Below are 25,777 nucleotides of genomic sequence, written 5' to 3'. Positions count from 1 at the left end.
TACAGGCATGAGCCACTGCCCCAGGATGAGAAATACATTTTTTAAAAATAAGGCTGTTTCGCTCTCTTATCATTTCAGTATTCACTGGTGAAGGAAATATCTTTAAAAAGGTTCTGCTTTGGAAACAACGTACAAAGGAAATGTAATAACTTAGCTACTGTTTCCTAAGCCATGAGCAGTGGCCTTTCATGTTTGAGTCTTTGCCAGCCAGTGTTGGTCCTCTGGTTATAACTCACGGTAGCTGCACAGACCACCGCACCATCTTACCAAACAGCGTTTTTGGGGTGCATCACCATTTTTGATGTTTATTGCCATTTTTATTGGTCTTTTGGAGTGTAACTGCCTTTAAGGCACACCGGAAGATAAGATAAAACCAAAGTTTCCTGCACACTTTAACAGGCAGGGTGTTTGGTGGTTAAGGGTAGGACCTGGAGCCACATGCCAGGGTCAGATCACCACCACCCCTCACCCCACCCACCCCAGGCAAGCTCAGCTGTCCAGGGCATGTGACTCACTCTCTGTTTCTAGAAATGGAACGTGAAATGGGAATAATAATACAAGCTACCTCTTTGGGGTTTTTTGAAAGTTAAGTGAATGCACGTAAAGAGCTTAAAATGGCGCCTGGAGTGTCATGAGACTCAGTGTTTGTGGTGTCTGTGGTTACCTCTTTCGCAGGTTGTATGTGGTACTCCAGAGCCCCGCCACTTAGCCATGATCTGTTTTCTTTTTCTCCAGCTGTATTATCTGTATTTGTTCTCTCAAAGCTCATCTGTCTCTCTGTCTTTCTCTCTTTTACCCAGCCTTTTCATCTCTTGCAGTTTGCTTGGCATTTCACCATTTGGAAGAAATTAGTATCATCAGTACCTCTGGAGTTTGCACTATGTTCTGCTTATAGATTGTGTATAGTTACCTACTAAGATGGTCCTAAGCACATGTCCACAGCCTCGGTTCAGAGTATACTTAGTGCTCCCTATTCAGTCTTTCTGTTCCTGTGCTCCAGTCTGTGAAGTCTAGAGTAAAATAAGAAATTAGCATTTATATACATCTCCCCTCCTCATCTTTAGAAGAAGAGTTTCAGTATCACATTCATAAGAAATTTCATATTTAAAAGTTAGTGTTATAGTCGCAGTGCCTCACATCTGTAATACCTGCACTTTGGGAGGCCAAGGTGGGCAGATCACCTGAGGTAAGGAGTTCAAGACCAGCCTGGCCAACGTGGTGAAACCCCATTTCTACTAAAAATATAAAAATTAGCCAGCGTGGTGGCAAGTGCCTATAATCCCAGCTACTTGGGAGGTTGAGGCAGGAGAATCACTTAAACCTGGGAGGCGGAGGTTGCACTGAGCCGAGATGGCACCACTGCACACCAGCCTGGATGACAGAGTGAGACTCTGTCTCAAAAGAAAAAAAAAAAAAAAAGTTACAGATATCTGTGGTTAATCTCAAATAGGGTGACTTTACATGTCATTTCCCTTTAGTTGTTTTTAAGTGCAGATGTTGCTTTAATTAAATAATATTTGAAATAAGTGGGATCCCAACTCTAACCTTGTATCTTACTGTTTTTAAATGTTGATATTTTGGTGTTTTCAGTAGAATTTGAGCTGTTAACAGTGTTTGATTAGGTTTTTTCAGTTTCTTTGTCATCGACGTTTGTGACCTCGTTATAATACACATGGATTTTTATCTGCTGGTTGTGTTGCTCACGAGCAATGTGTTCTAATTATGGTATTTTAACGTGTAACTTGTGAAACCAGTAATGTTTCACTCTAGGGAACAAGTCCTGGAGAACCTTAAGCCCCAGAGAACCACCTCCACTTCTTCCTAAGCTGCTGGTTCTTTATTCTTTGCGGGCTTCAAGGAGGAGGTGGGCGGTGAGGGTGTCTGTATATGTGTGTTCACATTTGTAGACAGTTTCTGCCCATGTATAATTAGGAATGGGTTGTTGGTTTTGTTTTTTTTTTCCCCAGCTTTATGTAGTTGGTCAGACTTCTCAAAGGCGGGTAGCGTTGGTTAATTGTTCTCTTGGAATTCTGAAGCCTTTGCGTGGAGCAGTGTTCACCCTGGGCAGCCTGTGGCCCCTGGGGTCACAGAGCTGCTTTCCAGGGCGTTTGCAAGGCCATCACTGTCTCGTAAGATCACCAAGATCTGATTTACCTCTTTTGCTGTGTGGACGTTTGCCCTGGTGGTGCAAAGGCAGTGGCAAGTAGCATGGCGCCTTTCTTTCATCAAGCAGGACAGCGGTGCTCAGCTAGCAGCACGCCAGTCTGACCAAGGATGTCCTTGATGAAGCATGAAGTTACTAGTTTTTTAAGTCTCAACTGTTTTGTATACCTTTTTACTTTTGTTTTGTTTGGGTTTGTTTTGGTTAGGTTTTTTTGTTGCCCAGGCTGGAGTGCAGTGGCGCAATCACAGCTCACTGCAGCCTCAACCTCCCCAGCTCAAGCACTTCTCCCACCTCAGCCTCCTGAGTAGCTAGGGCTACAAAGAAGCACTACCACACCCAACTTTTTTTTTTTTTTTTTTTTTTTTTTTGTGGTAGAGCTGGGGTCTCACTGTGTTGCTCAGGCTGGTCTCAAACTCCTGGGCTCAAATGATCCTCCTGCTTTGGCCTCCCACAGTGCTGGGATTAGAGGCGTGAGCCACTGCAGCCAGCCTCCTTTTTGATTTTGCGTGACGAAATGCAGAGTTCACACAAAGCCCTTCTAGCATGCTGGAGTGCGATGGCCGTCTCGAAGAAAAGCGCCCGTGCTGATGTGTGAGTTACAAGCCAAAATAGCCACTTTTTCCAGGAACTTATAAATTATGAGAACAGTAATGTAAAATCATTTTTACTTGACAGAACAAAAAGCAGACAAACGATAGATATTAAGACTTAAATATTTGGCTGATATTTTCTGGAAAATCTATGAAGTGAGCTTACCAATGCAGGGGAAAACAACTGCACCACTGTTTTTGGCCCATGATAAAGTTTGAGCTTTCAAGAAAAATCTGAACTTTGGAGAACTTTTATCTGCCAGTGTAAGTGTGGCAGCTCCCAGTGCCACAGACTCTTCTGCCGAGAGGGGTGGCAACATTAGCAAGTGGAGTTTCTTCATGTATACGGTGGGAGGCCGCACAATGCGTGCAGCAGTGTGCTCTCAGTGACCGACAAACGATGCTACAAACAAGCGTGGGCGAAGAGCCGCCCCAAGTGTAAGAGATACTGCCGGGTGTTAATGTAACTGACGGGTTCATCGATACGGTTTCAGATTCCTCATTGCAACTAATCTTTAAGGAACTGTCACTTGTTGAATTTTAGCGTAGGCAAAGAAAAACATCGGCAATTTTTTGAGAAGCTATTGAAACCTCCCTTTTCCCACCAGACATGTCTGTCTGAGCCTGGGGTGTTTCTTTACATATACTTGAACCAAAATAGCATATCACAGCAAATTGAACACAGAAGCACCTCAGCAGATCCGCCTGTCTTCTGTTGAGTATTGAAGATCCATGCAAAAATGTACAACAGGGCCATTTTCTCGCTGGTTTCTTTTTGAAAATAAGTTTATTTTCATAAAATGTTACTTAACATGAAGTGAACCTATTGCTAATTTAAATGAATAAGTAAATATTTTTAAAATTTTCAAATATGGTCAATATCAATGGATATAACCCCCATAATCAAAGCTCTTTAGGGTTCACCATACTTTCTAAGAACGTAAATAGGTCTTGACACCAAAAAAATGGAAAACTCTTGGCCTAGGAAATTTTTCTAGAATGGGCTGGATGTGACCCTTAGTTTTTACCAAGCCTCCTTGGTTTTTTCCCTCTTTTCTCTAGGGAAAAAAAAAAAAAAATTTAAGTAGTCAGCAGAATCATCTAAATTGGTCTCTGGGACCATGAGAGCTGAGAGCATCCGGAGCCCACCTAACCCTGGTCCTTCCTCCTGCCTTGGTCAGTTTCCTTCTGTGTTCTTCAAATCTTTTTTTTAAAGCCATTTTCAAGTCATCAGTTAATATGTGAATACAACCACCTTTACATTTTTTCTTCATTGCAAATAAAACTGAAATTTTCGCTAACCTTATCCCCTGAGATTGGTCTACCATCCCCACATCTCAAAGTGACTGCTACTTAGAGTTTGCTGTATGTCATTCCAGACCATTTTCTCCCTGTGGGGTGGGGTGTGTGTGTGTGTGTGTGTATCCACATAAATAATATAAATATATATTTATTCACAGAGTATATAGCATTTTTTGTTTCATCTCTTTAAAAAATTGACATGAGAGCAGTTTTAGTAACAAAAACCTTTTATACGTTCTTAGTATCTTGTTAGTCCTCTCGGTTCTTAATGCTCTGACCTGGTGTTACGTCATATATCCTGTATTATACTGTGTATACATACATTGCATAAATGCTTAATGTGGTCTCGCATGTTTTTCTGTGAATTTGGCTTAAACTTTCAGACTAGCAAGGCGTCTAGGAGGCGGCGGCAAGTGGAACGTGGAGCTGTCACAGACACTCAGCCTCCACAGCCTGTGCATGGGTGCTCTAGGCTAATTTTACAGATGTAATGACCAGGCCAGAGTGAAACCATGTTGTCTGATTTTGGAACAGAGGTCAGTTATGCTTCACCAAGCTGCTGGAAATGTGGAATTTTGTTTCTCAATTCTTGGACCTGGTCCTGAGGAGATGTTTCCCTTTAGAGAACATCATTGATGCTTTTAAAAGTATTTTATTAGATGTTGAAAACATTGAGGTCTTATTAATTTAATGACCCCACCACCACCCCCCCCAACCCCCCTGGCCCCTCCCCACATCCTTTCCTGAATTATTACATCAAATCATACAGGAATCTGGCGCTATCAGAGCCAGGGTTAAGGCCTAATAGTGTCACTAGTTACTGAGGTTCTTGATTAAGTCACCATACTTTCCTGAATCTCCAAATAAGTTACATTAAAAATGCATTTGATTAAATTACTTATTTTCAAGGGAATTGGAAGAAAGGGACTGTGATTGGTTTTCCGATCTAATCCCCCGAAGATGAAAACACGAATGAAAATGAACATATTTCTCCTTTTATATTATTCTTAGTTAAGAGAAATGCTCTGCCGGGAGAAACCTTAAATGACTATCCAATGGGTAGGGTGTTTTAAAGAATCTAATAAATTCAGATACTTTTTCTTTTTACACAAAGTCACAAATGACGTTATGTTGATAAGTGTTTTTATGACTTATCTTAAACAACATTTAAATTTAAGCCAATGTTAAAGTTGTGATTTTGGGAAATTTTTTACTTATCCTTCCTCTCTTCCCTACTTCCTCCCCTTAAGAACCCCATTCTTATTTTCTCATTTATATCCCAGATGAGGCTGTCAGGTATTGAAACCGACCTTTTGAAGACATGTAAACTTTTTGGGGACTGACTTTTCTCATTCAAATAGTCTAATATCAGTGGATATGAACTCTGCATGTTTTTACTTTTAAATCTTATGCATCATTTAAATGTTAACTTTCAAAATATTAATCTTGAATTGTCACATTTTTGTGTGAGTTGGCATTGTCCAATTAAATGAACATAAATTATACTGCCTACATAGATTGGAAAAATATCTTTTGGTGGGCTGTGTATATGCACACGTGTTTATGTAAAACCAAATACCAACTTACAAAAACCGGTTCAGTCTTACAGTCTTGTTTAGTGTAACATACAGGCGGAGACATTTGCTTATTTGAGCCTTTTCACCCTTTATTTGTAAAAAGGAGGAGAGCCCTTAAGTAAAATGTAAACTAAACTTGGAACCCCTAAAATAATTTTGAACTACTTCACATTTAAATGTTTTTTTTTTAAAAAAAGCAAAGTTTAAGAAGCATGTTTGGTAAAGAGTTCTTTGGCAGGAAATGGGGACTTATCAGCCAAGCTAATAGCCTTAGCTATGGCATCCATAGTAACTAACACATGCTGCCGATGTAAATATTTGTTGTCAAGATTTATGCCAGCGAGCAGTACTGCAGAACCCAGGCAAAGCAGTTCAGGCCAGTGAAATTAAAGCATCAGCCACCAATGTTTGATTCCTTTTGTATTATCCGGTATTCCAAGCATGACAGCATCATTCATCTCTTCTAGGGTTTTTCAAAATAGTTTAGCCATAAGAAAAATAATCCTGCTGACGAGTTGATGGGTGCAGCACACCAACATGGCACAAGTATACATATGTAACAAACCTGCACGTTATGCACATGTACCCTAGAACTTAAAGTATAATAATAATAATAATAAATAAATAAAAGAAAAAAAAAACTGTTACCGATCACAAAAAAAAAAAAAAAGAAAAAGAAAAATAATCCTAGAGGACCAGTTTACTCGGAGTAATTCGGTACCCCCTCCCCCACAGCATGATAGATACCCAAATGAGAATAGAGAGGCTGTTATTGTTTGTCATTAGCACCCTGGAACCTTTTTCATCTTCAAAGCTCCTTGCAAAAGGGTTCATTAGCCGTCGCCCTCTTTCCTAGGAGATAGTAAACATGTTTGATTAGTCCTACTTTGACAGTGGTGGAAACCAAAGCAGAGAGGTTCTCCAACTTGCCTGAGGTCCGAGAAGGAGCTGGTGACAGAGACCAGATACCGAACCAGCGCTTGGGTTTTCTGACTCACGGTTCTGGGCTCACCCCTCTCGGAGCATGCACTGAGCCTGCTCTTGCAGGTTTCTTTATCACAGGGATCTATCTACACGGTACTCTCTGCTCTCAGCTTTTTACAGTGGTGTAGAGTGCAGTGCAGCTGAAACCAGGTTAGTTGATCTTATGGTGTCATCTAGAAAAACAAGAGATGCAGATTCTGGGTCACGAAGGTAAGACTGTACTTTGAGGGTTTGTGGTTATGGGCGAAATTAACTTATCTGAGCCTTACATTGTCTCACTAGGCACAGTGCCCACCTGTTCCGTGGCACAGCCCCAGAACTCCTGTTGAAGAAACAGACTCCAGGACTGACTTTCCACTTGATTTTAGGAGCTCGCACATCCCAAGAGATTCATGTTCAAGCTGCATTTTAGACCTAGCTGACAAGGGTATTTTCGTGCTAAACATAAACTTACTATTGGTAAAGATTCTTAATGAGTAATTCTTAGGATTCAGTACAAAATTAGATATATCCTTTTTATTGGTAATGATAGAGCGTGGAGTTCTTGCAGGGTGGGGGAGAGAGGCATTCATCCGAAAACTGGCTGTGTTTTAGTGTAAACATTTGTCTACGGGGAAACAGTAGGAAAGCATCAAGAAATACTTCTTGATGTATACAATTGAGGTGTTGTTTACATTGTAGTGAAAGAAAACCTCCGCATGCATGTTCCTGATTTTAATAAAGCTCTGCAGAGATTTCCTTCCTCATTCTTTGCTTTTGACTCTGCGTATGTCCTGTTGCTAATTTAAGTGTTGGTGACCCTATGTCCTTTGTTGTGCCAAACAAGGTTCAAATTAAGACTTAAAAAATTTCTGAGTTCATTTCAAGTGGAAGGACAACGTGATACCTAACACAGAAGAGAACAAAATTTAGTTTTGACTTTCTGCCCTATGTCCACCTAAAGCTGTATTTCATTCACTCACTAATATGTAGAAATCAACTGTGCTTAGTGCTAAGAACTGGTCATGTTATAGGTGCTGTGGGTGCGTGTCTGCGCTGGCTTCAGGAGAGAGCAGGCCCTGTGGGGCCCAGCAAGGCCTCCCAGGAGAAGCAATGCATTAGCTGAAGTTACTAATTGGTGGTTCTAAGATGCAGTTGGGAAGATGGGATGATGTAGCCTGCTGGGGTATGTGTTGGGGGTGGGTGTCGCACTGTGGTGAGAGAAATCCTGGAAAAGGGTGTGTATCAAATAAGTAGCATCCGTTTATGACTGATGAAAGGAGAGCAGCAGAGAGCAGTTAAGTGGAAGGCAGGACACAGCAGCGGTGTCTCGTGCCACCATCTTCGTCACTACACAAGGGGAAGTTGGGCTAAGAATAAATTTGTTTTGGTTCCAGGATGAAACTCAAGAGATACAGAAGAAACTGAAAGTGATACTTTTGGCAGAGAAATAGGATAAGAGGGTTTTCACCGTGTGTGTGTGTGTGTCTTGATGAATGTTTTACTTATTTAAAAAATATAAAGAAGTCATAGCATTAAAAGTGGGAGACATATACTGATAATAGAATCCGGGCATTACTATCTTTCTGTGTCTTAGAAGTTACTACTATGATTTTAGCCACTTAACTGGCTAGAACAGTTTTGAAAGGCCAAGATCATGGGTTTAAGATTAGAGACTTGACCAAGAGGTAACTTTCCTAGTCCTTATCATAGAGTGCACGCTCCCAGCTTTTGCCCACCCTGTTTGGGGTGCACACACTCATCAGTGAGGGCAACAGAACACAGCATGCAGGTGGAACTGTGCAGGTCAGTCACCACTCCACCTCCCAGCCAGGGCCTCACTCCGAGTCCATCCACCTCCCAGCCAGGGCCTCACTCCGAGTCCATCATTTGGATTGTACTGAACTTTCACGTTGGCATTTCATTTAGTTGAATGAACCAGTTTTGTTGTATTTCAGATATTCTCACTGTGTGGTCAGACCTGTTCAGTTTTTGTAGGTGAACGGCAAAGCTGTCAAAACCAGATCTGCTGAAAAACCAAAATGTTCAGTGTCATCTTTGGTAGAGGGGATTATCAGAAACTTCTGGGGCGGGAAGGGAAACTTAAGAAACTTAAGAAGGAAGTTGGGGAAGATAGGACCTCATGGCTTTGGTTTTTCTGGTGTTCCAAGGGAGGAGGCTTCTGGAGAATTGAGGGGGAACAATAAGTGACAAGCATGAAGAATGAAGAGGGAACTGACCAAGGATCAGTGAGAGGTGGCCCAGAGGGCGTGGTCAGAGGTGGCTATCACGGCTATCACAGCAAAGTCTTTACTCCGAGAACCAAGTCTTTATCATATATATGTTTTGCAGATATTTTTCTCATACTGTGGGTTGTCTTTTTCACTGTCTTGGTGGTATCATTTGCAGCACACGTTTTTAATTTAGAGGAAGACCAGTTTATCTTGGTTTGTCTTCTGTCTCCTATGCTTACAGTGTCATAGCTATGAAACCATTGTTGAATCCAGATTTACTCTTATACATTCTTCTAAGAGTTTTTTAATATTAGCTCTCTTACATTTTGGTCTTTGTTCCATTTCATGTTAGTCTTTATATAGGGTGTGAGGTAAGGGTCCAACTTCATTTATTTGCATGTGAATATCCAGTTTTCCCAGCACCGTTTATTGAAAAAACTATTATTTCCCCTATTGAATGGGTTTGGCATACTTGTTGAAAATCAGTGGACCATAAATAGGGTTTATTTCTGGATTCTCTATTCCATTGGTCTGTATGTCTGTCCTTATGTCTGTACCACACTGTCTTGATTACTATAGCTCTGTTGTAAGGTTTAAAATCAGGAAGTGTGAACTCTCCAACTTTGTTCTTTTTTTCAAAATTGTTTTGGTATTTTGGGTCCCTTTTGGTATATTGGGTCCATTTTACTCAGTGGTGTAACGATATGTGCATTTCCATATGAATTTTAGGATCAGCTTAGCAATGTTCCTTGTCTCTTTCTCTTAATTCTGTAGCCTTTCCTGGGTTAGAATCAGATTAGGACAGTGCTCCCTGGAATCTGCCCAGTAGCTGCTCTGACTGTGAGTAGAGAACCCGTGGGCCATCTGGGCACTTAATCTGAAATGGTCCATGAGGAACCCCTAAAATGTTTAAGTTTCTGAAATCCCTGGTTTTATTGTAAAAAGCTATTTGAATTTAGTATTCCGTTTCATGATTATTATAGTTAGGTGTAAAAATGTTTAACTTTTTTTTTTTTCTTTTTGTTTTTTTGTTTGTTTGTTTGAGAGGGAGTCTTGCTCTGTCACCCAGGCTGGAGTGCAGTGGAGTGATCTCGTCTCACTGCAGCCTCTGCCTCCTGGGTTCAAGCGATTCTTGTGTCTCAGCCTCCCTAGTATTTAGGATTACAGGTGTGTGCCACCACACCCTGCTAATTTTTGTGTTTTTAGTAGACACAGGGTTCTGCCATGTTGGCCAGGCTGGTCTCGAACTCCTGACCTGAAGTAACCTGCCCGCCTTGACCTCCCAAAGTGCTGGGATTACAGGCTTAAGCCACCACACCCAGCCTTATTTAACATTTTTCAACTGCATGGAAAACTGATATTCTAGGATGTATATTGAGTTTATCCTGTGGCTTTATGCATCCTCCGGAATGCATACCTCAGCATAAAAGGCCAAGTTAGGGAGAAACCTGCCTGCTGGAGTTCTTGGATTTATAAAAGTTCTTTCCTTGACTGTCTGCCTTCTGACCTCTCCAGACCATAGCTAGCAGAGCCGAACTAAAGGGCAGAGACGACACTGATCTGCTGCCATCTGCACTGGGCAAGATGGCCTCACCTGACTCACAGCTGTTGCTTTCTCTCTCAAAGCCACTATCTTTTTCTGCTGATTCTTAAAACAGAGTTGGATCTTGTCAATTTTGGCCATCAAAAAGATTGAACTCTTGCAGGATTAAATCCATTATTTTCCTAAATTACCTTGTTTTGGGAAATCAGTTCTCGGCCATAAGTGTAGGCTCAGGTGCGCTGAGGAGGGCACCCCAGACACCTGTGGTGCTCTGTGACAGGACTTACCTGTCAAAGGCAAAAATAAGGGTGATGTCGTGTGAGTTTTCCATTAAGCTAAATTTATTCAATGTACAGGACTATCTTTTATTCCGAAATTGTCTTCTTGTTCCCCATAACCTTGGAAGTGAGATACTGTCTTTTTCAGTATTAAAATGTCTTTTCTGTAGGATTTTTTTTTTTAACGGATCTTATTTGTGGTTAGGATGACAACCCAGCATCAGTCCTCAGGATTCTTTATGAAATGTTCCCCGTCTGTGAAATTCTAACTCTAGAATTTCACTTTAGACCGCAAATCCCAGATTTGTACCTCATTTACATTTGTAGTAACCACATCATATTTCAAATGATTTGTGTAACCTAAAAGCCCATTTTTTTATTCTTTTCACACGAAATGTCCAGAATGGGCAAATCCATAGAAACAGAAAGCAGATCAGAGGTTGCCAGGGGCTGTGGAGAGGGAGGAAGGGGGAGTAATTACCTACAGGGACGGGGAGTTCTTCTGGGATCGTGAAAAAGTTTTGAAACTCGACAGAGGGCTGATCGCACAACATTGTAAATGCACTAAATGCCCCTGAAGTGTACTTGAAATGGTTCATTATATGTTATGTAAATTTTCAATTTTTTTGAAAAGCCCATTTTATTCAGTGGATTAATGATATATAAGAAGACTGGAAGGTGTAGGGTGAGTGTTGTATTCAGAGGATATACATCAAGGCAAGGATACTCTGTATGCTTGTACATACACACAAATACATATACACAAAGAACATACCTATTATTAATTTATGTTTCTAAGTATGATCATTAGAAGCTGATTAGGTAAATAAACTTTCTGCTTTGGGACAAGCAGAAAGATTTAACACTTCAATGAAATTCACAGATATTCTTTTTTTTTGTTTTTTTAGACAGTGGCTCACTCTGCCTCCCAGGCTGAAGTGCAGTGACACGATCTCGGCTCACTGCAACCTCCACATCCTGGGTTCAAGCGATTCTCTTGCCTCAGCCTCCCAAGCAGCTGAGACTACAGGCGTACGCCACCACACCTGGCTAATTTTTTGTATTTGTAGTAGAGATGGGGTTTCACTATGCTAGCCAGGCTGTTCTCGAATTCTGGCCTCAAGTGATCCACCTGCCTCAGCTTCTCAAAGTGCTGGGAGTACAGGCGCGAGCCACTGTGGCCTCAAAAGATACTCTTTATCTTACCTCAGAAGCTATGTTTTTCAGCCTTTCACACTGGAAAGTTGAAGTTGTGAAAATATCTTCAGGATAAATCTGAATTGTGTTTCTTTTATTGCTGAGTCTGGTCGATGTGTTCCTGGTATTTAGTGGAACTCCGATCAACACAGGCTGAAGTTAGTCAGTGGGGTTCTCTCTGTGGGGTTCTAACCTTGAAATAGGAGCATGAGACTTGCCTTCCCCTTCTCCATTCCTCCAAGAAAGAGAAAGGAAAGGAAGAGAAAATAAAAAGCAACCGTGTGTTATTTTTAAGTTTAGTACAACATCTTTTTAACTCTTTTCTCTCCCTCTCCTGCTTCCTTCTTCAATCTCCAGCTACCATTCATTTCCTGATTTCGTTTATAGCTCTTACCAGGCAAGAAGGCCGAGCAGAAGGAACCTACATCAGGGAAGTGCCGGGCCAGGGGCCCCACCTGGACTTGGGGTTCTGGGCAGCCTGAACACAGATTTCTTAGTTTCCTGAAGTAATTGAGCTTGTTGCCTTAATTTCAGTTAAAATACTGATTGTGCTTAATTTTAACTGAGCATGAAGACCTCTTATAATATTCCATAAGGCTGGATATTTTTTTGAGGAAGACGATTTTTCCTCTTAACCTTGCCTCTGTGTGTGTGTGTGTGTGTGTTTGGTCAGTGTTTAGACAGTTTTCCATGCACGGACCCTGATCACAGCGGGAGCAGGCAACGCGAGATGCCCCTCATCAGACATCCAGCTCCACATGGTAGCCTTCCTGCCCACAGGTCATCCTTACGCAGTGCCTTCAAATTGAGTGTCTTCAAAGGTGCTGCTTAGTCTCAGTTTGGTTGTTCTATTACTGTCGTATTTTTCTTTTTTGCAGTATTGAAGTGTTACTCGTAGGGACCGAACACTGGTTTTAGTGTCCATAGCGGCAAAAAAAAAAAAATTTTTTTCAAAACTTGTTTCTATTTGGTCCTCTGTGACCCAAGTTATTGCTTAGCTTTCTTTCCTGGTAAGAGCCAGAAACGAGATTAGGACGTGAATGGTATTTTCTGAACCCTCAGAGTGTGTACAATACCATTTTGTAAAGAAAAGCATCTATATTCAAAGTAGATCTAAATAATTCCTAAAAATGCCAAATCGTTCTCCCATTCATTTTTCAAGACTTAAATATGTTCTAATCCATAGGAGAATGAGAGTTTCCAAGTTCATTAATTCGGGTTCCTGTTACCAACTCATATTTTACAGCCCATATAAAGTTTTATTTCAGTGAAACTTTTAGTTATCACAAGTAGAACTTGGGAACTCTACACTGCTGTCTCCAGACAAGACACAGGGTTTCACTTACATTAACAAAGGATGATCCATTCAGAATTGCAAACAAATGCTACATTGTACCCTTGGTAGTTGTGACCCGATTCAGTCCTGCTTTGAGGCTGACGACAGCCAAGTGTTGGCCCAAGTCAGCATAAATCAGAGCAACAGAAAATCCACCCGAGGTGGGGCCCCGGATTGGATATGCTTTGGACAACAGGTCCCCAGCCTGCACCTGAATGAATCCTGAGGCAGCCTTCTGTCTCTGCTCTAAACACTCATCCTGAAGTGTATCTGGACCATTTTAAGTACCATTCTAGCAGTGGTACTTAGTTATAATTAATATAAACATGTCATTCTATTAAAAGAAACCTGCAGCTTCTGTTAAGTTGGGTCAAATATAAGATACTGGGGTTTAAAGATGTAAATTGAAAATTCAGTTTCGGCCGGGCGCGGTGGCTCATGCCTGTAATCCCAGCACTTTGGGAGGCCGAGGCGGGCAGATCATGAGGTCAGGAGATCGAGAGCATCCTGGCTAACACAGTGAAACCCTGTCTCTACTAAAAATACAAAAAAATTAGCCAGGCGTGGTGGTGGGCGCCTGTAGTCCCAGCTTCTGGGGAGACTGAGGCAGGAGAATGGCATGAACCCAGGAGGCGGCGGAGTTTGCAGTGAGCAGAGATCGCGCCACTGCACTCCAGCCTGGGCGACAGAGTGAGACTCTGTCTCAAAAAAAAAAAAAAATTCAGTTTCATCCAGCAAGGAATACAGAGAAGCAGCAATAGAACCTGCCTGCCCTCAGGGAGCTTGCAGTCTAAGAGAACATAAATATGTATAATTTAAAGTAAAATGGAAGTGTCATTAACGGGGCAAGAGGATGCAAAGATTGCCTTCAGTTAGAGTGATAAGTACATTACCATCACAGCAGCATTTGCAGGTATTGGGGCTTTATTGTAAGTTTCTTCATTCAGCAAACACTTCCGAGCACTTTTGTGTCTGATCCTGTTATAGCTGGTGGAAAATTGTAGACTAACAACCCATGTGCAAATGACAACATCGTGTGTCATGTGCAGGGCTGGCAGCTACGCGGGGACATTAACAGAGCCCAGCAGAAGGGCACCTCACTCCACACCTGGGGAGAAAAGAGGTGTGCTGACTTCTGTTTGTTTATTTGTGCTTGTTTTACCATAAATGAAATATGAGCCTTCTTAATATGTTATCTGTGATATGTTGGCATAGATATCTTAATGTATAAAACATGCTTATATTTATGTATGACATTATGTTTATTTTTGGCTACATCCAGAAAACAATTTGATAAGGCTTAAACTACTAAAATATGTGCAACAGTGTGTTAAAGGAAACAAAATAACTAGAAGCCAGTTAGGAGGACCAGTTCAGCTTTTGAATGGGGCTATTCAACAGTTTCAGAAATTTTTTTTATGCTACTAATGGGCCAATGGGCATAGCATCTTTTTAAGCTTCCTTCCAGTTAGTGGTACTAAAACCATTGCAGATGCATAAAGGAAGATGCTTATCATCCTGTCTAGTTGTAAGATGGGGTACTACTCCTTATCGTAGTACATTCCTTAAATAAGTACAAGAATTACAGTTGACCCCTGAACATCACAAGTTTGAACTGCACAGGTCCACTTATATGTGGGTTTTTTTCAACCAAATGCAGATTGCAAATGCACAAGATTCGAGACCTATGTATACAGAGGGCCAACTTTTCATACGCACGGGTTCTGCGGGCCGACTGTGGGACTTGAATATGCGTGGATTTGGGTAAGCGTGGTGGTCCTAGAACCAATCCCCTACATGGACTGCTGTGGTCTGTTACTTACATTGGCTTTAAAGTTGAGTTTAACTTGTCCAAAGACATTTAAGCAGCAATATTATGATACAGCTTTGAAGGCAAAACTTAAAAGAACCCATGGATAGCCTTGGATCCATGGAAATATTCTAATCCTGGGCTTCTAAATAGTATTGCATGTATAGAACAAAAGACTAGCAGGGGATTAGCAAAGGCTGAGAGCAAGTGGTCTGTCTGTCCTCATAATGAAAAGGAGCAGAACAGAACAACAGAGGTAAAGTGATTCTCTTGCTCCTCATTCAGGCAATCATTGGAGATTTGTTGAGCAATAATAGTCAACATAGAAATCTACAGCTTAGGCCAAATAGAGGATTTCTTGTTATCTTCTTTCTTTATGCTGTGGGAGAGCCCAGGATTCCTCCAAGTGCAGCAAGTGCACACCACTACTTATGGCAGTTATTTTAAGTGATTCAGAGTTGAGTATTATTTTACTTTAATAATTATGTATCGATGAATGTGAAACTGTATAATTAGCACATCAAATCCATGGTTTCTTGAATTACTGTTGCTTAGGACAGGTCTTAGTAAAAAAGTGTATCCATTTAAAGCAAAATACCAAGTAAATAAAAGCATGACTGTACATGGATTTGTGACGCTCTTGAAGGTGTTCATGCAGGACTGAAGTACGAGAAACCTCAGGGTGGGTGACTCTGGGCATCACCTGAGGAGTCTGTTCTGAAGACGCCTTCCCATCTCTTTCCTGGGTTACAAGCAGTGGAGACGCACTTGGGCTTGCTTTGATGAACACAAGTGTTTTTAAGGCACAGTCATGGAGGGACTCCACACAGAGAAGCAGGGTAGAGCTGGACTGTGGAGCCAGAAGGGTCCAGACTCCAGCAGCATGAGTGACCCCTCTGTGTCCTCGTCCACCCCGCCACTCCCAGTCTCTGCGTGTCATGCCCCTTCTTCCCCACACTTTACCGTGTAATTTCTCTGCATGCTCTTTTGCTTTTACTCAGGGACATAATACAGTTAGCAATGTGGGACCTCCAGCAAGTATTGAACTGTTGAGTAGCTGTTCTTCATTTGTAAAATGGGAGTGATAACAGTTTCTCTCTCACAGGACAGTTGTGGATGGTCAGGGAGGCTGGGGTGTGAACACTTGGCACAGCATCTGAAACGTGCTGGAATCAGTCACGTCCACCCTGGCAGTGATTAGAGCTGCCTGATTCTTCCCATGTTCCATCTAGTGAAAAGTCGTTGGTAGGTTCAATTTTCAGGAGAAAAACGTTGACTTGGTCAAAACATTGTCCTTGATCAAGTTGTTTACTCTTGCTCCAAGCCGCCCTGGAGTGTGGTCCAGGAAAAACATGGGCGCCTAGGTCCGCCCCTTGGCCAGCCGTGGCCAGAGGCCACCAGTGCTGCTGTTCACATGGCCAGTGTCAGGGTTTTAATTCAAGGTGGAGCTTCCCAACCATTCTGGTAATGAGGAGTCTTGCCTGATATGTCTTGGCCAGCTCTGATTGGTCAGATGTTTGAGGAAGATAGGGTTGCCAAAGATTCCTAGACTCTCCAAGTTTGGCAGAAGTTGGTAGAGGATCACACAGTTACCTAAAATGATTGGTTTAATTATATGGTTTGATCATTCTTCAGAAACCACCACCTTGGGTGAACCATTGTTCTTAATTTTGCCTTCATTTTTTGCTCTTGTTGTCTGGACCCAAAGACACGCCCACTTGCGATTTTGTAAAGGATGCATTTTGTTGGGTTCCATTTTGAGAGGACACAGTTTGAGGGAGCACATGGACCTAAACTTGAGTTCCACCACCCCCAGCCAGATAAATTGCCGAGTTAGTTCACTGTTCCAAAACTGTTTTTTCAAGGCATTGTGGTAACAGGCCATGTGAAATTCCCTAACATGACTAGGGGTTTTCACTTCCCAGCTTTATTGAATCAAAGGGGTTTTTTTTGGCATTTTTTGTTTTTGAGACAGAGTCTCACTCTGTCATCCAGGCTGGAATATAGTGGTGCGATCTCAGCTCACTGTAACCTCCGCCTCCCAGATTCAAGTGATTCTCCTGCCACAGCCTCCCATGTAGCTGGGATTACAGGCACCCGCCACCACGCTCAGCTAACTTTTGTATTTTTGTAGAGACAGGGTTTCACCATGTTGGTCAGGCTGGTCTCAAAACTCCTGACCTCAAGTGATCCACCTGACTCAGCCTCCCGAAGTGCTGGGATTATAAGTGTCAGCCACCACACCCAGCCTGAATCAAAATTTTAACATTTGTCTCTTCCTCTGGGTGGCAAACGTGATCCAGTCAGGACAGATTATATCCCATGTGAAGAGTCACCCTGAGAATTTGAGCGGGGCATGCTGTGTGGTTACTTGGTCTCCAGACCCTTGTCTGCAGAACTGGTGGGACCTTGACCTGGTCCTGTTCTCCTGTCTGCACACACAGGCCATTGAGGTGCTGAGGCTGCAGCAGTGACAGCAGCACTGAGGGTCAGCTTCAGGGGGACACTCTTCAAGCCAAACAAAAAGTCTTCTAAAAAAATGGAACTAAAGATGGTCCCTTGATGTGGCGTCTCAGTACAGCTGCTGAGGTATCTCACAAGGCCACCAGCAAGTTAATCTGAGGAGGCATTTTCCTCTTGCAATCAGGAGGCTGTTCCAGCAGAAATGGCTCAAGGAGAAATTCTCCTCCCAGACACCCCAGTCTAGGGGGTGAAATTTCACTGGCTCATTGCCAGCCCCGGCCTCCAAATCTCTGTAAATTATGAGATCATAGAATGCATGCTTAAAGCCCCAGGCCTGTCAAGTTGCTTGGAGATACTCATACTGAGAATTTATTAAGATACTAATTTGGTTATCAGGAGTCTGGATGGGGATGAGAGGAGGGGATCTTCATTACATGCTGGGAAAATCAGAAATCAGCTCTAATTGCTACTACTCTTTCCTCTCCCAAGATGACTTTGCCAAAAAGCTGTGAGAAAAAGTCCTCAAATCTCAGAGATTGACTTGGTACTTGATGATACCCAGCTCGCTGGTGGGCCTGTGGCTACAGAGCCTCAGAGGAAGGTGAGAAGCTCTGGCCAGAGTCCTGCTTTGCTCCGCCTACTTGCCAGGGGCTTGGAGAAGTGTTTTGTTTTGTTTTGTTTTGTTTACTTTTTGGGAGTGTATTCAAAGCATATTCACAGTAAGGAAAAAAAAATGCAGCCTGTGTCTTTAGGGACTGGGAGCCTCTGATAACTGCCCAGCAACCCTAGAACTGGTAGGCTGACACTGGGCTGCTCCTCACGGTGGTGGGAGCATGGGCTGCTCAGCTGGGGCCATCTAAGGAAGCAAAGATGTGGTGCTGTCCTGCGGCTGGGGGAGCGGGATGAACTGGGATAAGGGAAGCCCAGGGCAGGGTGTTGGCACAGAGCTGGGAGGTGAATCACACCCAGGAACTGATGTGGCCTGAACTCCACAGTGACTGCCACCTGGGAACGCAGTTTACAGTCAGCGAGTGCTCAGGAGAACTCAGTAGAGGGGAATGTTGATGATTTAGGTATTTGGTTGGTGATCATGTTATCAAGTCAGATTTGCAGTTAAGGTGGTGTCCCAGACGTTTGTTCAGAGGGCTCCTTCCCACTTCTCATCTGTAATACCGGCTAGTGGGAAACCTGGCCCATGTCAGATTTGTATTAGGAACCATTGATTTCAATTCACGGGCTTACATTGAGGAATTTAAAGGTCTTAGAAGTAATATTCTCGTTAAGGCATCTGAGGTCTCCCGGGACAGACATAGTCTTCATCTTGACCAGGAATGATGAGACCATCTTCTCCCCGTAAGGGACCAGTAGCATGTGTGGGACCACCCTGCCTGCACAGGTGTCCCCTCATGGGGTGCCTCTTGCCCATGCAGGTCACCAGGTGCTCTAGCCGCCCTGCCTGGGCTCAGGCATCAGCACTGTCCCATCTAAGGTCTAACCTCTCGGTAGACCTCTGTCCTTGTCTGTCTAATGGGGATGATGGTAGCCCCTCTGTGTGTTCTTACTAGGATTAGTGGACTGAGAAAAGTTACGGTAATATATTACCAGCATGTAGAGAATACCCAATAATGATGAACTATTAGTATTCCTTAAAAGAATTAAAAGTGAAAATAGTAGGAAACATTAGTAAGATAAAATACAACAGGAAATTAATTTTTTTTAATTACTTAAGGAAATTCTTCAATCCACAAGGAACAATAAGAAAGTTAGATTTCCTAGCAGCTGAAAGGTCTTTTGCAGTTGAGGCTATAAAGCTGGGCAGGGTTTCAGCTGAGCTAAGGTTGGAAGTCCCTGACCTTCGACTGTGGCCACCTGCGGAGCAGCAGGGAGAGCATACCCAAGCTCAGGCGAGACCCCAGCAGCCCCCAAGGCATGGAAGGAGCTGCCAGCCTTCTCTCCCTTGCCCTTCTCTCTCTACTCCCGACCTGCCAACCTTAGCCTAAAATCAGAGCTACTAGACTCACACACACTGTTGTAACTGGTTTTGTATTGTAAATGAGTCATTCTGTTATTTTGGAAACTCACGTCTCATGCCAGGATCTGCAGATAGTTCTTTTTCAAAATACTGTTTAGACAAAATAAATTTCTTTAAATATAATATCCCTACTTTAAATGCCTGGGGTGTTGCATGCATTTTTCTAGGCTAGCAATGCTTAAAAGATGATTTCTATAATTTCAGTTATATTTACCTTTATATATGCGTTACTCTAAGTAACAAATGAAACAAACATGGATCTTCTAACTTTGGCTTTAAATCCTAAGAAGAGATAGATAATATATAAAAGAGTATTAAAAAGAAATAGAGAGTAAAGATATATGTCGGGCAGATGCAGAAGAAAAGCAAGGGTCATGACATTAATGCCGGGCAAAGCTAAATTGTGAAGACAAAACAATAATCAATGAAACAGGGTTACTCATCACGCTGAAGCCTACAGTGCATAGGATGATATAACTACCATGAATTTGTGTGGCCTAAATGATTGAACATTGAAACATATAAAGCAAGAAGTGTAGGGAGTTAAAGACAAAATTGGTGAGTGCGGTGCTGGTGGGAGACGCGCCTGGACTTCTTGGCCCTTTACAGGACGTGTAGACGTGAGTTGTTATTACTGTGAGCCAGTAGAGACGTTCAGGTTTGGTGGCTGGAAAACAAATGCTCATGGTATAAGTTTTTAAACTTAATATATAATAGTTTACAGAGGAAACAGATGTGATTTCCAAAAATTTGACATAATTAGAAACCATAGTCTCACATTATAATGCAATAAAAATAGAAATAAACACACAGGCAGACACCAGGCATCCCTGCGAGTCCCTTGGGGCGAGAAGAGCTTCGTCGCTTGGGCAAAACGTCCACAGAGGCAAGGACCGTAGGCTTCGTGGAAGCTTTATCTTCAACCTCTAGAACACTAGCACTGAGTAGACTCAACAAATCTTGTTAAATGAATAAGAGCTAATAATCCTAATAAATACGTTGAAAGCACTGTTCTAAGCATTGTACATTTATTATGTCACTCAATCCTCACAGTCCCTGTTTGAAGAAGGTGCTGTCCTCATCCCCATTTCACAGATGGGGGAATGGGAAGGGTGGGCTCAGTCACTTGCCCCAGAATTGACAGCTGATAAGTGGGAGACTGAGATTCAGGCCAGGCTGTCGGACTTGGCTGTGTTCTCATGTGCAGAACCACCATTGCCTCCAAATGCATGAAAAAATGAGATAAGGTAATGGCTTACAGAGTGTAAAGATTGTTATTAAATAAGAATGAAAAGAAATGATTTAAACACTAAAGAGGTAGAAAAGAACCAAAGTAAGTTGAAGAATTACTGTGTTCTTTAAAGACAAAAGCAGAAGTGATTCAACTAAGGAAAAGAGAGAATGAAACCAAAGAGCAGGTTTTGGAAGGGGACAGATAGCCCCTGAAGTGGGGAGAGTAAAGACAAGTAGACCTGGAGCCAGTGGGGTGGAAAACAGTGAGAAATCATAGCGTGCAAGAAGTAGTAATCGTCGAAGGAAGGTAAATGCAAGCGTCTCGTGAATCTGAAGATGGCATTTGGTAAAATTCACTTTCCATTCCTGATTTGTAGTTTGTTTGCATATTTGTTAACTTTTTGAAATGATTTCAAAAGCATGGAAAAGTTGAAAGAATGATGTAAAGAATTTAATCCGAATTTCACCCATTTGTCAATATTTTGCCATATTTGCTGCACATTTCTCTATATGTTGTAATGAGCAGGCGGTCTTACCAGCCCCTCCTTTACCTTCAGGGCCCTGGACTCACCTCTTGTCCCCCTCGCCCCAGGCGGCTGTGAAAAGCAAAGCGCTGTGCCTCCCAGGCACATGGTCTTCTCAGAAGGGAGGAGCCCCAGGGAAAGAGGAGGCAGCCCCTTGCACACAGCCTATCCCTTGAGGGTTGTTTTGTCCTTTCTTCTTGGTTGTATAAATCTTCACTATTTTAGCTGGGCTCAGTGGCTCATGCCTGTAATCCCAGCACTCTGGGAGGCCAAGGCGGGCCATGATCGGCCAAGACCATCCTGGCCAACATGGTGAAACCCCATCTCTGCTAAAAATACAAAATTAGCTGGGCATGGTGGCGCATGCCTGTAATCCCAGCTCCTTGGGAGGCTGAGGCAGGAGAATCACTTGAACCCAGGAGGCGGAGGTTGCAGTGAGCCAAGATCGCGCCATTGCACTCCAGCCTAGGCAACGAGAGCAGAACTCCATCTCAAAAAAAAAAAAAAAAAAGCAAAAAAATCTTCACTGTTTGACGAGCTTGTTGATACCTCTAAACAGATTTTTTTAAATATATTTTCTCAAGTCTTTCTTGTTGCCCACTGTGCGTGTTGACTGTAACGTATCCGGCCATTACCAAAGCAGATTCCCTGGTAGTACAGAACACTCATTTCCAGGGCCAGGCGCGGTGGCTCATGCCTGTAATCCCAGCACTTTGGGAGGCCAAGGCAGGCGGATTGCCTGAGCTCAGGAGTTCGAGACCAGCCTGGCCAACATGTTGAAACCCCGTCTCTACTGAAAAAATACAAAAAATTAACTGGGCGTGGTGGCATGTACCTGTGATCCAGCTACTCAGGAGACTGAGGCAGGAGAATTGCTTGAACCCGGGAGGCGGATGTTGCAGTAAGCCAAGATCGCCCCACTGCACTCCAGCCTAGGCGACGGAGCAAGACTCTGTCTCAAAAAAAAAAAAAAAAAAAGAACACTCATTTCCAGAGTCAAGTTATGTGATCACAGGTGGCACAGGGCCTGTGAGAACAGCCTGCAAGGACTTCCTGCCAGTCCTCTTCTTGCCCATCTGTGTCCCTACTCCACGGGCACCTGTGGACACCCTGACCTGAGCTGGTAAGGCTTCATCAGTGCGCACCTGGCTGCCTCCCTGCCTGCCCTCCGGCCCCGTGATCCCACATCCTGGAAAGTGTAAACTCTTTACAAAATTCCCTGTCTTTTTAGTGGGTTTTAGAAGAGAGTAGACTCAGATAAATGTATTCCATCCTACATCTGTAATCATAAAGCAAAGCGTTATTTGTGATGTAATATTTTTTAAAGAACACCATGAGAAGCCCGACTTGATTTATTGAATCGTGGCACACATGTCAAGTGAAATTTCAAAACAGGTGACGATGACATTACCTATTTGTTGGCGTGTGAGACATCGTGGACCCGGGGTGTGGGTAGTGAACAGAGGAGCCCATGAAGCCTGGCTGCCAGTGGTGCACTCGTCTGCACGCACCCGGGGACGTCCACAGTGTTCTCTCTGGGTTGGCCTTTCCTGTGTTGTTTGGATTTTTTTTTTTTTCTATTTTATAGTGAGCATGTATTATTTTTCTGAAAAGAAAATTCTTCAAAATAAGTTACACATGTTTACATATCACATTAGCCATCAAATACTCAGTTGTTTCCTGTAAAGACCAATGGTCACCTATACACAGAGTGAAAGATTTCATTTATAGGTTTTTATATGGTCCTTCTTGTAGTGCCCACCTTGTACGTTATTTTCCTGGAGTAAAAAACATATATCACATTATTCTCTTCTCTTTTCCTGTTTAGAGACCCTGTTGTATTTTCGTTTTTTGCCCTCTGTGGGATTTGCTGCTGGCACTCAAGTTCCTGAAAGAAACTTTCTCTCATAGTCTCAAAAGAACCAGAAAGAACCTCATTTTTCAGATGTGGAAACTGAGGCCCAAAAAGGTCAAGCAACTGTTCGCAGCTGGTTAATAGCAGTGTCTCTTGCCTTTTTCGTCTGCTTGCTACTTTCTGGTTTTTATCCTCTTACCCATGTGAGCTTCCAGCAACACCTGCTCTGCCTCACCAAAAAAAAAAAAAAAGCTCCACTCCACCGGTCTTTTATAACCATCAAACTTTAAGGATATTTTTCCATTCAAATCTAGTTATGCCACAGATTGATAATACTAAGATGTCTGTGAACTCACCAAACGGACTGGCTCCCCCATGACCTAGTGGGTACATCTGTAATAATCGGATCTGGGGTTCATTCAGCCTCTTTCAGCCAACATTTAAGTAGTTCCTATTGCACTGCCCTGTTACGGGATCAAGAACAGCAAAGCACTATTGCTGTGCTGTTTATCAGGGCATATGCATAATTGTGTTATGCAGAACCAGACATTGTCAAATTGAGATTCCGCCTTTCATTTGGTACAAATTTAGTTGCTGAGTGCAGTGCATTCGAGGCCTGCTCGGACATGCCTGGAGAGGGTGAAAATGTTGCTTCCGTTAGTTGTTTCCGTTACCATCGGGACGGTAATAAGATTGAGTTATAGATGCTAGTAAGTCACTTGATACATGATTAACAAAAAACAAAAGCAACATTTATTGAGGACACGCTATATTTCAGGGATTTTTCTAAGCACTGTACATCTCTTAATTCGCATCAACCCCAGTAAAGACAATTATTCCCATTTTCTAGTTGAGAAAACTGAGGCCCAAAGAGATCATTTTCTGCCCAGGGTCACTAAGGTAGTCAGAGATGGAGCTGGGATTCCAACCCACAGGTTTCGGTTTTCTGCCCGAGTTCTTAACACCTTTGTTTTACTGCTGCTTCCTGTCTTCGAGGCTTTCCAGATACTTGCTAAATGAAGGATTCCAAATTAGAAATGAAGGGGGCAACTGTGCCTAGTAATGGCCATGAATGTTAAGTTTTTAGGTTAGCTATAAAACTTGGACCATAAAGAGCAAATCTTAGGAAGTACTGGATGTAGAAAAGTAGAATCTAGAGGACGGCCTGTGGAGGTTTCCCCAAATGCCACCACCTCTCAGATCACCAAACCGGGCTTCCACATTGAAAGACATGGGGCCGGCTCGTTCCATGTCCAGACAGACACTTTCACTCTGCCTCCGGACAGCAGGCTCCCTGCTGAGTGGTCAGTCCTCACCTGAGGAGGTGGGGCGAGGGAAGGGGGTTGCCCACGGTCACTGTGGTGTTCTTTTTGAAATGAAACCTTCCAGCCGCAGACACGAAAAGCCGTAGAGAGTAAGGCAGAGGATCGCCCATGCTTCTGGGAGGCAGGGGAGGGAAGCACCTGTCAAAGGGGGCCCTTTGAGGCCAACTGGGGCAGTGAGGCCAGGTCAGGGAGCAGGGCTCCAGGGCCAGGTGGACAGCCAGGAGGCTGGAGTCATGCAGTCCCTCACAGGCCACCCAGGCTTAGTCTGGAAGGCAGGGAGCACCTCCTCCTTCAGAGACCACTGAGCTCTCAGCTCCCCATGGAGCTGCTTGGCACCCGATTTCTAGTGCCGCCTCTCGCGGCTGCTCTGAAGAGTCCAGCTCGTGGAGGTCCCCCAGAGCCCTCCTTATACCTGCAGGTTCCCCACACCAAACCCTGCTGTGTCAAGAAAACGAATTCAGTGGCAGCACAGACGTATGGGTAGAAAAGGGTCCACTGTCTTTCAACACTTACCCGAACGCTAGAATGTTCCTCGTTTCCATGAATAATAAACATATCAAATCTTTAGGTGACATATTCTTCTCCAGTGGAAAAATGAACCTTTTAGCTGGTGAGCCTCTTGAATAACCTGCCAGCTGTATTACAGTCATGTTACTTAGGGAGTGTGATTCGATGGACCCTTTGAGAAAGCAGTCGAAAGCCAAGGTTTCCAGGTGCAGCCTGCCCCCTCAAGTCCCCATTGAAACAGGAGGAGAGGGCGGGAGCGCCCGTGGGCTCTCAGTGGCTACTCTGCTTGTTGGTTTGCTTTCCCGCTGGTGAGCGGCCACTGAGCATCCTGGGGAAAGGGGTGTGAGGAGCAAGCTAGGGTTCGGCCCCGACCGGGGTGCTCTGCGTGCACTCCTCAGGGTCCCCACCCAGGTGTGCTGGTGACAGGCATGAGGGTACTGTCCTGGGGAGCTGCGTGTCACCGACAGTCACCACCCGAGGGGTGCCTGCTTATCTTCTATCTCCGAATCATCCTCCAGATCACGGATCTGTGTCCAGCCCTCCCCAGGTGCGGTCAGTCCCCTGATAGCAGCGTGGCTGTGGTGCCTGCTCATACCTGGCATGGGTAGACCAGCCTTAGCTCGGGAGGGCATGGATGGGAGTGATGTGTCTTTTTTCTTTTTTCTTACTTTATTAAAATAGTGAGTTTTATTTCGCATTTTTTTTTAATCTCCCCACCATTTCCATGTCTGATCACTGCTACTACTATGTCCTGTCATAACATTCCATATGTACTTAAAACCAAGCAGAGAGTGGAGTTCCGTCTTTAATAACTAAACAGGCATTTTGGGCTGGGCGTGGTGGC

At 43.3% G+C, this 25,777-nt stretch overlaps 1 protein-coding gene across 11 annotated transcripts in view; it reads left to right on the top strand.

Moving 5' to 3' along the window:
* Window positions 1-25,777, top strand: part of PPP2R5C (protein phosphatase 2 regulatory subunit B'gamma) — a 167,621-nt gene that overhangs the window by 56,246 nt on the left and 85,598 nt on the right. The window contains exon 2 of one of the 11 annotated variants that reach the window (XM_050796728.1): window positions 14,845-14,948. The exons of the other annotated variants lie outside the window; for them this stretch is intronic. The gene's annotated coding sequence lies outside the window, so the exon portion shown is untranslated. The remainder of the gene's footprint in view (window positions 1-14,844; window positions 14,949-25,777) is intronic. 11 annotated transcript variants of the gene reach the window in all.

This window comes from Macaca thibetana, chromosome 7, assembly GCF_024542745.1.
Source record: "Macaca thibetana thibetana isolate TM-01 chromosome 7, ASM2454274v1, whole genome shotgun sequence".
In the NCBI taxonomy this organism is placed as follows: Eukaryota; Metazoa; Chordata; class Mammalia; order Primates; family Cercopithecidae; genus Macaca; species Macaca thibetana.
The sequence above is the reverse complement of the archived record's forward strand: the minus strand, read 5'-3'. Positions and strand labels throughout refer to the sequence as shown.